The sequence below is a fragment of the Triturus cristatus genome, chromosome 11, assembly GCF_964204655.1.
Source record: "Triturus cristatus chromosome 11, aTriCri1.1, whole genome shotgun sequence".
In the NCBI taxonomy this organism is placed as follows: Eukaryota; Metazoa; Chordata; class Amphibia; order Caudata; family Salamandridae; genus Triturus; species Triturus cristatus.
The window spans coordinates 232,755,287-232,771,209 of record NC_140594.1 but is presented as its reverse complement, the minus strand read 5'-3'; positions in this window follow the sequence as shown (position 1 = coordinate 232,771,209).

Below are 15,923 nucleotides of genomic sequence, written 5' to 3'. Positions count from 1 at the left end.
CGGTAGCGGGGTGTGGGGCAGTGTGTTGCTTGTCGGAGACGTGGATGCAAATGTTGATGGACCAATGATGGATGGTGGTGTGGTTCTCCTCCAGCAAGAAGTTACTGGCCCCCAGCCACATGTAGCCTGTGGAGGTGAGGGCGTGCGTGTAGATGTACGTGTTGATGGCTTTGCGGAATTGTGGATGTAGGCCTGGAGATCTGTAGGTGAGTGTTACTCTGAGGGTTGCCAGGGGGTTGGTGCAAAACTGGATTTGTGACTCTGAGGGTGTACTTGTGAATAAATAGCAATTCATCCCCCGGAATTGTTGGTGCCGTCCCTGCGGGTGATCTTGCATCCGTCGGAAATGGCAATGAAGAAGTTGTGTGCTGAGGATGCTTTTATCCAGGTTACTGTCATGAAGGTAATGTGTGGGGCTGTTGTGTTGAGGAGGTAACAGAGTCCAATGGCGTGCTGGTGGACGGAGCGGGTGTGGAGTAGGAGGCACATGATCTGCTTGTTCTGACAGGGTCTGGTAGGCGGGGCAGCGCTGTGTAGGCAGTTGGAGTTGCACACTCAGTATGCAAAGGTGTCATGTGTGCGCTTAGGGGTTGCCTGATAGCAGGCGGTTGATTGTCTGGTGGACATTGTTTGGAGGGTGGCTGCAGCATGAGCCTGTTGTGTGACATGGGTCATGCAAGGACCAGAGGGTCATGCACTGTGCACGTTGCAGGCGCAGACGGTCCTACTTTTGGCACGGCGTTGGCGCTACAGTGGCTCAGACAAGCTGCTGGCTGCATTAAGAATGGGTGGAGGGGGGAAGGGAGGAGCGTTTTGGAGTCGTGTGGGTTGCAGAATGAGGGCACTCGGTGGGGCGGTGCCGCAGGTGAGGCAGCAGCAGGCGGAAGGGGTGAGAAACTAGGCAAAAAGTAGCACACAAAGACAAGGAGGTCAGAAAGGCACAGTGCAACAGGAAGGAGTGTCAGGTTACTCATGGGTCACTCCGAGAAAATTTATGAAGAATCACCAAAAATGACGGCCACAGGATCAGGCAACAAAATGCGGAGCTGCGCACAGTAGACGCACCGTCAGCAGGCGTTGACGTCCCATTGCGGGGAGCAACCTGCACAAATACATACACAACCAGGTACTTCATGCAAAATAGAGATTATTAGCCATGAAGAACTGCATGCATGTTGCCGAAGTACACATACACTCAAATGCTCAATCTTTGACAATTATGCCATAGATGACGCATGCAAACTGGCAAGAGATCTGCAGTGACAGAGATGAGGCACTTTGGATTGTGCTGAACACCTTTATTACACAAACTCACACAAAGGGAAATGCATCCATACGAACAGACTCACAGGTCAGTTGACAGAACATGTGGGACATACGCTGGCCCCCCCTTCACAACACGGATGTTGTAAATCCCAATGAACTGGCACACAAGTTCAGGGGATGAGCCAAACACATCCTGCTGCACTCGGAGAGGCTGCAATTCAACATAGAGCTTGTTGTTGTGATGTCCCACACTATGTCCACCCGTAGCATCCGCAATGTTTCAGAGGCAAGGTTTACGCACATTGATGCCTTCATCAGACTCCACACTCCACTACAGATGACTGTCAAGAAGGGTGACCATCATGTCATGGGAGTGATGCTACATGATATATGCTCCACGGTGAGAAGACATGTATGCATGGTACCACAACATGCACAGAAGCAGTCCCCATACATTCCCAACCCGTACCACCACCAAAAAGCCTTGCTGCAATCCTTACCCAAACTGACATTTCCACATGTCCGTGCATGGAACGCTGATTCAGCACACGTTACAATCCTCATGAGGAATGGCAGGAGGACAAAGATGGCACGAGCAGACAACAGGCGCAAAAACCTGGGAATGACAGACACACAAGGAGTCACCTAAAACAAATCTCGCCACACACATGGTCAGTTACGAAACATGAACATGTTGGACACATGCAAATTTCAAAGAAAGTCTCTCCGCAAAACTGTGTGGCATGACATCATCACTCGAGTGACACATCAGTACACACATCAAAGTTACTTTGCATTCAGTCAGCTGGACACACACATTGCAACACATGCCACTCAATGCTACAAGCTTGCACACTCATACGCAATGACTCACCATTATGAGAAGAAGTTGCGTATGAGCTGACTCCGGATATCATCCTCCTCCTCCTCATCACTTGCCTCGTGACCAAGCCCTGGATCCTCCACGGGTGGATGTTGCTGCTCATCAGGATCAAGGATGAGTGGCGCTGCCTTCTCAACGGCCATGTTGTGCAGCATGCAGCACACAATGACGATTGTGCAGACCTTCTCCTGTGCATATGGGAGGGAACCGCCTGTCTTGTCGAGGCACCGGAATCGGCTCTTCAGGAGGCCAAACGTCCTCTCAATCAGTCGCCTGGTCTGCCCGTGTGCATTGTTGTACCGGTGATCTGCAGCTGTTCTTGGGTTGCGGAGAGGTGTCATTAGCCATGGCATGTTGGGATATCCAGAGTCCCCTACATGGACACATCATGTAAATAGGTGACTCAGGAGATGCCTTAAGAGCCAAAGATACCGCAACACACAGGACAAACAGATTATACCCACCAACAAGACATGCTCGTTCGTTGTGCAGCCGCAGCATCATTTGTGGCACCCTGCTATGCCTCATGATGTAGGCATTGCGTGCTGATCCTGGAAAACGTGCACAGACATGGGAAATCAGCATGTTAGCAAGACACACCACAAGGGCATTTATTGAGTGGTAATGTTTGTGCTTGCAATAGGCTTGCTCCTGTGCCTGTGGTGGTACCAAAGCCACATGTGTCCCATCAATGGACCCAATGACATGGGGCATCCCTCCCAGGGCATAGAAATCACCCTTGACATCTGTCAACTCCTCAGGCGTAGGACATTTGATGAATTCATCACAGTGCTCCAACATGGCTGCCAAAACATCACGTAGGACACGGCTGAACATTGTCTGTGACATCCCACCAACATCAGCTATGGTCAATTGAAACGTACCTGTGGCAAAACAATGTAGGGCTGCCATCACCTTCATCTTGGGGGTCAGCGCAGTAGGATACCTGTGTCGCGGCTGGAGGTGTGGTGCCAGCTTGTCGGTCAAGTCCTCAATCAACTGTCGAGTGAATCTGTAACGTTGGATGCAGGCACGTTCCTTCAGTTCAGCCAAGTCTGGCATTGGTCTTGGGACAGGCGGTGCCCTGCAGGACATTGTTAGGAATAATGAAGATTGAGAGTCTGCCAACATCAATGTCAATGAACATAGCACATGCTAAACTGCTACTAAACATCAGGTAACTATGGAGTCTGGTGTGTGCAATACATCCAGGACACATATGCCAGCTTGCTGGCCCTCCTACGAAAAGCCAGATACACCTGTTGATTGTCAAGTCTACATGACATGCCCTGAAATGAGCTGGGGGCAAGTCTGAGTGAACAGCCAGAGATATCACCAGAGTGAGACACATCCACATAGCTGCATTGGAAGGATGTCATCTCATCCAGACATTTGACTGCAAGGCACACGCACAGGTCACATGGAATGTCAAATGTACATATGAAACACATTGCAATGAAGGGGTACACGTGACAACAAAAAAACACAGACATGTATGCCTGGGAAAATATGATGTCCGATGCACACAGACCCTACAGCCGTGGGAATCCACATGTGGCATGGTGTGCGTAGATATGTGCCATGCCCATCTCCACACAGACCCATGTTGGATGCACCAACAGCAGATGCAGTTGACGGAACACTAACAGCAAGCTCATGGGAACACATGGCACACACCTGACATAGTCACATAGGGGCACGCTGATCATGACATGTCAGTTGATAGAGTGTCCCTGTCACTGGCATCAGGAGACAGGTGCGGGTGGTGATGACTGTGCCATCCCACTGCTCCTGTGCATGACACAGTTGGACTACAGACACACATGTGGCAAGTGTCAAGGTGATGTGTGCCACATAGTGCCCCATCACACATGACATGTGCACACAGGTCATCACACATCAATTGTGCAACTAGATGAGATGACCTGTGCAATATCACTGGCTGACACACCTAGGGCCTGCACATGAAAGTATGCAATGACATGTACTTGATGGACATCCTTGTGCGACTCGTAGCTCTCCATTCCTGGCGTGTGTACGGTCCGTATCACTGTTCTACTGGTGCCGTAGGGGTACGTGTGAAACGCACCGTAACCCTGCATTCATTGCGTGTGTACGCATCGTATCACTATTCTACTGGTGCCGTAGGGGTACGTGTGAAACGCACCGTACCGACGCATTCATTGCGTGTGTACACATCGTATCACTATTCTACTGGTGCCATAGGGGTACGTGTGAAACGCACCATACCCACGCATTCATTGCGTGTGTACAGTCTGTATCACTATTGTACTGGTGCCGTAGGGGTACATGTGAAACGCACCATACCCACGCATTAATTGCATGTGTACGGTCTGTATCTCTGTTCTACTGGTGCCATAGGGGTACGTGTGAAACGCACCGTACCCACGCATTCATTGCGTGTGTACGGCCCGTATCACTATTGTACTGGTGCCGTAGGGGTACGTGTGAAACGCACCGTACCCACGCATTCATTGCGTGTGTACAGTCCGTATTACTATTCTACTGGTGCCGTAGGGGTACGTGTGAAACGCACCATACCCCCGCATTCATAGCATGTGTATGCATCGTATCACTATTCTACTGGTGCCATAGGGATACGTGTGAAACGCACCGTACCCATGCATTCATTGCGTGTGTACGCATCGTTTCACTATTCTACTGGTGCCATAGGGGTACGTGTGAAACGCACCGTACCCACGCATTCATTGCGTGTGTACGGTCCGTATCACTGTTCTACTGTTGCCGTAGGGGTACGTGTGAAACGCACCGTACCCACGCATTCATTGCGTGTGTACGGTCCGTATCACTGTTCTACTGGTGCCGTAGGGGTACGTGTGAAACGCACCGTACCCACACATTAATTGCGTGTGTACGGTCCGTACCACTATTCTACTGGTGCCGTAGGGGTTCGTGTGAAATGCACCATACCCCCGCATTCATTGCGTGTGTACGGTCCGTATCACAATTCTACTGGTGCCGTAGGGGTACGTGTGAAACACACCATACCCCCGCATTCATTGCATGTGTACGCATCCTATCACTATTCTACTGGTACCGTAGGGGTACGTGTGAAATGCACCGTGCCACTGCATTCATTGCGTGTGTACGGTCCGTATCACTGTTCTACTGGTGCCGTAGGGGTACGTGTGAAACGCACCATACCCACACATTCATTGCGTGTGTACGGTCCGTATTACTGTTCTACTGGTGCCGTAGGGGTACGTGTGAAACGCACCGTACCCACGCATTCATTGCGTGTGTACGGTCCATATCACTATTGTACTGGTGCCGTAGGGGTACGTGTGAAACGCACCATACCCACGCATTCATTGCGTGTGTATGGTCCGTATCACTGTTCTACTGGTGCCGTACGGGTATGTGTGAAACGCACCGTACATGTGTGTGGATTTTAAAATTACATTGGGGACACATAGGGGACAAGTATTAGGCCCAAAATGCATGCTGGTTGTCACGGATACAGAGTTTTCATTTGCAATGTGTCCATCAGGTGTCCTGGAGCAGTCAGTTGGCCAAATAATGCAATGTTGCAAAGTGGTTGTTGACTTGACATGATGCTCAAAATTTGAACAATGCGAATGCGTGTCATTGGTGTATGTTTAAAGGGATTGGAGTAAACGTATGATGCGAATGAGCCTGGCCAATCACTATGTACTCCTCTAAATGAATGCCCCTCAGCAAGACAGATATAAGGCAGCCAGAACCCATGAGAGGGCACTTGCCTGCACAACTTTCGAGTCGACCACACTGCTGCTGTCTCTGCTTCCTCTGGACCATGTCACGTACTGTGGAGAGGGCCCAGCCATTCACCCTAGAGGAGAATGAGGCATTGCTGGACTGCCTCCTCCCACAGTACCCCAAGCTGTATGGGAGACCAGGGGAGCAGGTGAGTGCTGACTCCACTACCTTTGCCTATGCACCTGTTGTGTGACTATCAATATTGTGTCCAGGTGGGACAGACATGCTATGTGAAACGAAGCGTACACCTGCATTCATTCCGTGTGTATGCATCGTACCCATGGTGTAGCTTAGAATCGTATCACTGTTGTAATGTTGCCATAAGCGGTGTAAAACACTACCTTTGACTGTGCACCAGTTGTGTGACTGTCACTTCTGGCATTGTGTCCAGGTGTGACAGACATACAATGTTGTTTAGAGTGGGTCCCGGGGGGGGCATGCTTATGTCTCTCATGCAGAGCATGAGGTAGTTCCTGTGTGCACTCCTCACTTGCATTGTGCTTACTGTGACAGTCACTGCATAGTGCATGACACATTCAGCCTGGCAAATCCTTGGTGGCTTTTTTTCCTATTGTCCTGAGGTGATTCAGTGGTCCCCCCGGTGTGACAGGTGACTGTACCCACAGATGTGTATGAGTTTAGTGGACCTGTGGTGAGAGTGTCCAAATGATGTGTACGACCTCATGGACATTGATGTGTGTGAATGTTCCTTGTCATGTGGGTGAGTGTCCATGTGAAGTGTTGCACCACAGCTGCATGGAGGAGGCAACAGCTCTACCCATCTGATGTGACAAGTAAGCCGTGCTGTGTGTCTGACTTGCAGAGCTAGCACGACACCTGTGACACCCCACAGGCAAGTGGCACATGTGCAGAGTGAGGGTTGTATACGCTGTTGTCACTGACAGGCGAGTGATCTGTGCCTGGGTGTGTCTGTCTAGTCTGCTGAAGGTGCGTCAGTGAAGTGGGACATGTGACTGCTTGGCACGTGCTGTCCATCAGCCTGCTGTTGCATGTGCTGCACAGTGTGTGCCATGATCAGTGAGTGTGTCGCACCCCTTATGCCACCTGTTGACTTTCAATGCCATGTAGTGTATTGGGGCTTGCACACAGGCCAATTTCTCATTGAGAATGATGCAATTCCTGTCAGCATCCTATGCCCTGTTCAACATATCAAAGATGTTCAAATGTGTGTCTCTGGGACATGGAGCAGGTGTAGTGATGTTGTCTCACTTTGTCATCCTGACAGGTGACTGCCTACGAGAAGATGGTAATCTCGCAGGACATCGTCAGGGCCGTGAGATCGGTGGGGGATCGGATTCGGCGCCTACCACAGGTCAGAAATCGGTGGCAGTATATCCGGTGCTGGACCCGGCAGATCGCCCGGGTCCAGCTGGGGCTCGACCCTCCTCGCCCCCACGGCGGGCGCCAACGCCTGACCTCCCACATGACCCGTGTCCTGGCAGTGGTCTACCCTGACCTCGATAGGCAGTTACAGGAGAGACTGCAGCAAGGAGGGGGTAGGTACATGGCTGTTTGTTGTGTTATGTGTCACCAGCTTTTGGAAGTGCTCTGTAGCCTGGATACACTCCCAGTGTTTATATGTGCAATGAATTTTCTGTTCCCCAATGTCACCTGGTGCTCTTTTTCATCCCTACCCCTCCTTGACATGTGTCCTCTGGTCTGTGTGTAATCACATTTGCACATGGTCATCTAGGTGCCAGAAAATCAAAGTGCACATTGCTTTCCGCATCATGTGGGAGGGTGGTCTGTGACATGTGTTGGTACCTTGCCTGTGCCATGACCTGTTCACTATGTTGGGGGTCCATATTTGTTGGCACTGATGATGAGTCTCAACATAGGAGTGTGAGGTTTCAACTGAACACCCTTGCACCATGCATGACCAATGTTGTGGCCTCAGACATGATGTGCATGAGTGGGAGATATGCATAGTGCAATGACTGTTGCTCATGGTACAGTCAGCTCATTCCAGGAACACGGAGCAGTGTGCCCACTACAATCCCCTGAGACACCCTGGCCTCCTAATCATGTGTGTCATCCAACACTGTGCACATTCTCTGTGGGTTCAGCATAGGTCTGCCTCTGTGGCATTGTTCCCTGGCATAGTTTGTATTTTTCCAATGTGTGCTACATGTGTCCACTGGACAGGGATACACCATTTGGCTTGTGCATACTCACACTGGGCAGTGCCTGTGTGGCTATTCACAACAATCTGTTGATGGTTGTTTGTCAAAAATATGTGTTGCCAGCCCCATGAGGTGATGTTGTGTCAATTTACCAATTGTTGCTGCACAGTTTTTGAAACCCTGATTAAGAGGTGTCACTTCTTGATCTGTATCAAGCACATTGACTCAGGTATGGGGGGTTGTGTGGGAGAGGCCTACATGGGCACCCCTGATTTCTCCTTGCCAGGTCTGACCTGTGTGTGAGAATTGGCTGTACAAAGAATCACCGTGCAGTGCCCCTGTGATGGTGGCCAGTGCTTAATGTTCGTGCTTTGCAGCCTGTGTCATTTTAAAAAAAAACATGATTCCTGCTCATACATTTTTGGCACCTGTGTGCGGTTCAGATGCAACGCAGTTTGGTCTTTGTGTGCTGACATCTGTGTGGACATTCTGGCTTGCCATGAGGGTGTCTCCACAGTACAGCTATGCTTTTTTACAACACAATTGCAGGCCCATTAGCTTATGCATTGTCCTGGGTTTGGACATGTGTGCCACTCTACATGACAGGCAGTGGGTCATATGTGTAGCCAACTGTGTCATCAGCTAACGGATGGCCATGTGACAACTGACATAATTCAAGTTGTTAGTCAAAAATGTTTGTACCTTGGCACTCACAGCACTTGTCGACAGTTCTTCATGTTTTAAATGTGGTAATTTGATGATTTGTGTTAAGAACACTAATGTGCCTGCATGAAAGATGTCTCCCAAGGAAGTGCACACCAAACGACATTTCCACTTTCATGGAACACGCTGGCACCTTTTCAAAGAAACCACTGTTAGAATTAAATGGTGTTGTAGATTCTCCGTATACATGTTCCCACAGTGGTCTTGATTTTGTGAAACTCCTTGTTGTTGGTGATACAAACTAACGTGTGTCAAGACATCAAGACATCAAGACCTCCGTGGGCCCATGTATATGTACTTTCTGCAAAACCATTTATTTCTAACAGTGGCTTCTTTGAAAAAGGTGCCAGCTTCTTCAATGACAGTGTAAATGTAGTTTTGTGTGCACTTCCTTGGGAGACATCTTTCATGCAGGCACATGAGTGTTCTTTTCACGAAATGTCGAACTGCCACATTCAATACATGCCGATTGTGTAAAGTATTGTGAGTCCCAAGGTAATAACATTTTTTCGTTTTTTGTTACAAAGTACTTACTGGTCTCTGAGTGTGGTGACACCTTGAGTAGTGAGGTGTGTTAGTTTACCTTGGGTGCACCACTACTGTTTCTTTCATGGTAAACAAGAGGTGGCATGACTTCATTGTATTGCTGTGCTCACCTGTTCACAGACACTAGCTTCTCAGTGTATTTCTCATTCAAGTTGTGGCCTGGTGTGTTCTTTTTTTCTTTGTGTCCAAGTGGCATAGTGGGTCTACCAACTGGGCAGTACAGGCCTTACATATGTGCGGCGTAATCTAGATGCATTGCCTGATATGCACTGTGACCTATTGTTTTTGTGCTCATGTGTCAGATGTATACAGGTGACTGATGCATTTCTGTTTCTTCTCCTTGCCCACAGCATCATCATCCAAACCAGAAGGAGGGCGAGGGGAGTCAGTCCGAGGACCTGTCTGGAGGCGATACCACCTACGACGCCGATGGGTCCGACGCTGACTTCCTCGAGGAGCCGGAGGCTGCTACACCACCTGGCAGCATCCCCACATCTGTCCCCGCCTCCTCCGTTACCATCTCCGCCCTCCCAGTTGCTCCTGTCCCTTCTGTCCGTGCAGAGGCCCACCATGTCTCCTTCGGCCCAGGCACCACACCCCCTGCCCCTGTCACCACTACTGCCCTCAGTGAAGAGTCTGTGGACATACTGCGGCAGTTGCAGTTTGGGCAGGCATCGGTGCTGAATGTCCTTCATGGCCACAGCAAACTGCTTACACAGATGGTGTCATTCATGGAGGGCATGTCAGCAACGATGTGTGACCAACGCAAGATTCTGCGGTCCATGGACTCTTCCCTGACAGCAGCAGTTACTCTCCTGCAGTGCTCTGTCCCACCCCCTACCCCGGACCCATCCACACTTCCATCTCCCATACCTGTCCAACGCACACCCAGACAGTCACGAGCACTCACCCCACCAGACACAGGCAGCACACCCCCAAGTAAGGCGAAGCACACACCTCCTGGCACGCACACTCAGGGGGATGTAGGCACACCAACAGGGTCTGGGGATAGACGACATACACGCAGCCACAGTCGCAGTCCGCATTCCTCACAACCCAGTCCCTCCAAAACCACTCCCCTTGGCTCCCCTGCCAAACGCTCACCCAAGAAGCTCTTTCTGGCTGGGCTGGACCTCGCCCCCGCTGAACCACCACCCCACATACGGGCGAGGAAGTCCCCGGGCATGGGAGTTGAGTCCCCCACCACATCAACCCCCTCCCCCAGGAGCGCTGCACCCCATCCCTCGCCCACCACACCCTCCCTTGACCCTGGGGAATCCTCATGTGCAGGGGTTCGGATGGACGTACTAGCAGCGGTGTGCAGCGCCGAGCTCGCCTCCACCTTTGGCGCTGCCCCACCCCCTGTGGTGGAGACGTCCACCCCTGCACCCAACACACCTACCCTTCCCCCTCCTGTCCCTGCGGTGCCTGGTACTGCCACAGATGATGCCCCACCCCAGTCCGACGAACCTGGAGGTTAATTTGTGCAGGCAAGCTTGGGGTAGACGCGGTCCCCTACGTCCCCCCTTGGACTTTACGTATAGACTGGCTATTGGCTGTGTAAATAGTCAATTTTTTGGGGGGGAAATTTGTGCTGAATAAAGCCTTTATTTTTACTTTCAACACTATTGCATTTCAGGTTCTTGATGTTGGTGATGAGGCTCCTGGAGTTGGTGTTCTGGTAATGTGTTAGGGTTCTGAGAAATGTTTTTGGAAGATGGTCATGAAGTGGACCATGGTATCTGTGTGCCATCACAATGTCTCTGCAAAGAATCATTGGTAGTGGGTGTTCATTTTGTTTTGAGACATTGTCCCAAGGAGTGTTCCTTCCTCTGTGGCACCTGACATCTTCCCTGCAAACAGTTGCACAATTGTTGTGCTGACCTGTGTCAACATTTCCTTTGTTGGTGACGGATCCCTTCAACAATGGCCATCCCTGCTCACCGATGTCTCCTGCTGAATCGTCTGTGCCATCCTTGCTAGTCACTGTACTTGTGTTTTGATTATGTCGAAATGCCTTCAGGTACAAATTCACCCTTTTCAGCACTATGCATGTGTGTAATCACAGTCTACCACACAAATGGTACTTGTTATGCAGGGTATTTGGGCACCTGACTCACAATTGTGGGCATTGTATCTCGGGGAATTCCACCCTAATCCTTCCATGAGAGACAACATCTTGGTGGCTGGACCAGCACCTGGACATTCCTATCAGTCCTGGGATGTGCGTAACAGTGTGTGTTCCCTTTGGCTATCTTAGTTTTGTAGGCAGTTACATGACTATACAGTCTAGTGGCATAATATCAGGGTGTGTATTGTGCTGCATCCGCCATGGGTGGGTATGCATGTGTTATTTGTCCTCACACCCACATGTGGTATGTCATGCAGTGGGTGATAGACATCCATCCTCCTGGGAGTGGGACACTGCTGTCAGTGATGTGTTGTTATAGCACTGTCATCATAGTCCAAAGTTAGGGATGCGTCCATACCACCATGTAGGTGTGGTAATCTGATAATGATGTACACCCCCCCATATCTCTGTCCACTGCTGGTAGTCATATGCACCCACCCCATGTCTCTGTGCACTGCTGGTAGTCCTCTGCACCCACCCCCATGTCTCTGTCCACTGCTGGGAGTCCTCTGCACCCACCCCCATGTCTCTGTCCACTGCTGGTAGTCCTCTGCACCCAACCCCATGTCTCTGTCTACTGCTGGGAGTCCTCTGCACCCACCCCTCATATTGCAGGCCACTGCTGGTAGTCATATGCACCCACCCCCATGTTTCTGTCCACTGCTGGTAGTCCTCTGCACCCCCCCATGTCTCTGTCCACTGCTGGGAGTCCTCTGCACCCACCCCTCATATTGCAGGCCACTGCTGGGAGTTCTCTACACCCCCCCATGTCTCTGTCCACTGCTGGTAGTCATATGCACCCACCTCCATGTCTCTGTCCACTGCTGGTAGACCTCTGCACCCACCTCCATGTCTCTTTCCACTGCTGGCAGTCCTCTGCACCCACCCCTCATATTGCAGGCCACTGCTGGTAGTCATATGCACCCACCCCCATGTCTCTGTCCACTGCTGGGAGTCCTCTGCACCCGTCACTCATATTGCAGGCCACTGCTGGTAGTCCTCTGCACCCACCCCCATGTCTCTGTCCACTGCTTGGAGTCCTCTGCACCCACCCCCATGTCTCTGTCCACTACTGGTAGTCCTCTGCACCCACCCCCATGTCTCTGTCCACTGCTGGTAGTCCTCTGCACCCACTCCCATGTCTCTGTCCACTGATGGGAGTCATCTGCACCCACCCCCATGTCTCTGTCCACTGCTGGTAGCCCTCTGCACCCACCCCCATGTCTCTGTCCACTGCTGGGAGTCATCTGCACCCACCCCCATGTCTCTGCCCACTGCTGGTAGTCCTCTGAACCCACCCCCATGTCTCTGTCCACTGCTGGGAGTCCTCTGCACCCACCCCCATGTCTCTGTCCACTGCTGGTAGTCATCTGCACCCACCCCCATGTCTCTGTCCACTGCTGGTAGTCCTCTGCACCCACCCCCATGTCTCTGTCCACTGCTGGGAGTCCTCTGCACCCACCCCTCATATTGCAGGTCACTGCTGGAAGTCCTCTGCACCCACCCCCATGTCTCTGTCCACTGCTGGTAGTCATATGCACCCACCGCCATATCTCTGTCCACTGCTGGTAGTCCTCTGCACCCACTCCCATGTCTCTGTCTACTGCTGGGAGTCCTCTGCACCCACCCCTCATATTGCAGGCCACTGCTGGTAGTCATATGCACCCACCCCCATGTCTCTGTCCACTGCTGGGAGTCCTCTGCACCCGCCACTCATATTGCAGGCCACTGCTTGTAGTCCTCTGCACCCACCCCCATGTCTCTGTCCTCTGCTGGAAGTCCTCTGCACCCACCCCCATGTCTCTGTCCACTGCTGGGAGTCCTCTGCACCCACCCCATGTCTCTGTCCACTGCTGGAAGTCCTCTGCACCCACCCCCATGTCTCTGTCCACTGCTGGTAGTCCTCTGCACCCACCCCATGTCTCTGTCCACTGCTGGGAGTCCTCTGCACCCACCCCTCATATTGCAGGCCACTGCTGGAAGTCCTCTGCACCCACCCCCATGTCTCTGTCCACTGCTGGTAGTCATATGCACCCACCCCCATGTCTCTGTCCACTGCTGGTAGTCCTCTGCACCCACTCCAATGTCTCTGTCCACTGCTGGGAGTCCTCTGCACCCACCCCTCATATTGCAGGCCACTGCTGGTAGTCATATGCACCCACCACCATGTCTCTGTCATCTGTAAGAATGAATTCTAATACAATACTTTCTATACTTCTAATGGAACACACCAACATCCCACTCACAATACCACATTGTCACTCAATGTCACTTTATTTACTATATTCATTTTACTTATATGTTACTCATTTTTTACAATTTATAAAATGTGAAAGCCATATAAAAATTAGTAAAAATTGCATATTAACTAATAAGTAGCTTCAATGGTGGTTCCATTAAAAGTCTAGAAAGTATTATATTAGGTTTATTCGACAGAAGCACCTGTAGACTTTATTAGGTATATTATGGGGGAGCAGGTGTTTCGCTGGGGGTTTTCTAAACATGTGCTTTTAGACATTTTAAAGTGGGTATTGCTGATTGCTGAACTGTGATGTGTTGATGCACCTTAGGTAGCATATCGTTTAGTCTTTTAGTAGCGGGTTCTTGCGAACTAGTGCTTGCCTCTCTTAAATCTTGAAGGACATGCCTTTCTTCTATTTCGGTTACATTTGGGGGTGGTTGTTGCAATCTCACTTCATGAACAGCATAGTTTTTGGGCTGTAGTCCTCACATAATAAGTGTAACATTTCCAATTTATATTCTCTGTGCTTGTGCTTTCCTGGTTGTAAGTGTTTCCCATATGTGATGTATTATATCTTGCTCTTTCTTCTATTCAGTGAGAAAATAGATTAAATATAGAGTTAAATGTCATGTTTATTTTGTGAATGTATGGAAACATCACTTGTTTTACATTTATCCTTTCAGTTTTACATTTTCTACTTACATGTGTGTTGCAGATTGTAATTGCATTTTTTTCCAGTTTCCAGTTGAAGCGGTTGAGCTGTGGTTCAGGTGTATTCTTTTCTATTAGAAGAAAAGGTTCCAGGGGTTCTGGGAATTCAGTTTTAATTTTTACATATAATGGTTACTTGATGTTTATACATTTCTTAGTTTTGCTTACTTTGTAATGTTTTGCTTTACTTTTTAATGTGCCTTTGTCCAAGTGTCCTAATGTGGAGTCTTATTATTCTTTGTGCAGTGCTTTGATTTTGCTGGAGTTGCTGGTAAGTATCCAGTGACAAAGAATTAAAAACAGATACTTTTGTCATTATTTATGCATTTACATTGTTTAAATTAAGTTAGGTAACATTGAGTTAGTTTAAATTTTGTAGCTTGTTTGTTAAGGTGGTTTGTAATCATTTTGCAATTTTCATCTTTGCAGATTCTTTTTAAATCCAGCACAGTGTTGGTCTTTTGAGGTTTTGTATTTCGTCTGTGAAAAGTATTACTTTTTAGTTAATGAACTAAATATTTTTATAGGTTTGTTTGCTTCACAGTACATTTTATTAGTTAGTTTGATTTGTTCCTGCTATTATCTTTAGACACAAATTAGTGTTTTGTTTTAATTTAAGACATATGTTTGTGTGGTGGTTTTGTCTTATTATGAATATATTTGTAATGTCATATTATAAAGTTTACATTTTCCATACTATTTATTTTATTATCTTTATAATTATGTAAATATTTTTGTAAAGGAATATTTTTGTGTTTTCTCCCTTGCACAATGCAGCACAGCAACTATGGTTGTGTGAAAAATGTGTATACCAGCCCCTCAGAATGCTATAGCCAGCAAGTCAACAACGTCCAAATCTGAAATTGAGCTCTCAGAAAGCAACGTCTCCTTATTAAAAAGAGCACCAAATAGCCCTTAAGTTATTAGGCTGAAATATTGCATCTGTGCCTATTGAGCATCTTGAATTTAACAAGGCATGTTCTCTTTTTAGAGGTGTTGAGGTCCGATGGGCAGGCGGTGGGTCTCTGGAGCTGGTTTATACCTCTGGATTATACGCAAGTCAGTAACGCGGGACCCAGCAATAAGAATGCACCCTACGGAGCACACAGTTACGATTCAGAGAGATAGCTAACTCCTTCCCTTACTTCTGAGGTAGAGTGGTCAACTGAGTGAGCAAGTTTATTGCAGAAGGGCTTGCCTTGGGTGGACCTTTGGCATAATATCTGTGCATGTCGAACGCTCCTGTATTGAAGCCACCTATAGATAAAATGTGACACCAGACACATTTAACCCAAAGACTATAGTGAGATATGTTAAGATAGTAAAGGATCAGAAGCAACTGTACCCTCAGTATGTATGGTGTAAGTATTTCCCAATAGTTCCAACTACAGTTAGCAGGTCATAACAAATTATAGCTAAAAACATGCTCTCCAGAGCACACATGATGTGCAAGGTATACAGTGGGCATACCAGTGTAACATAATCTCACCTCCAGAA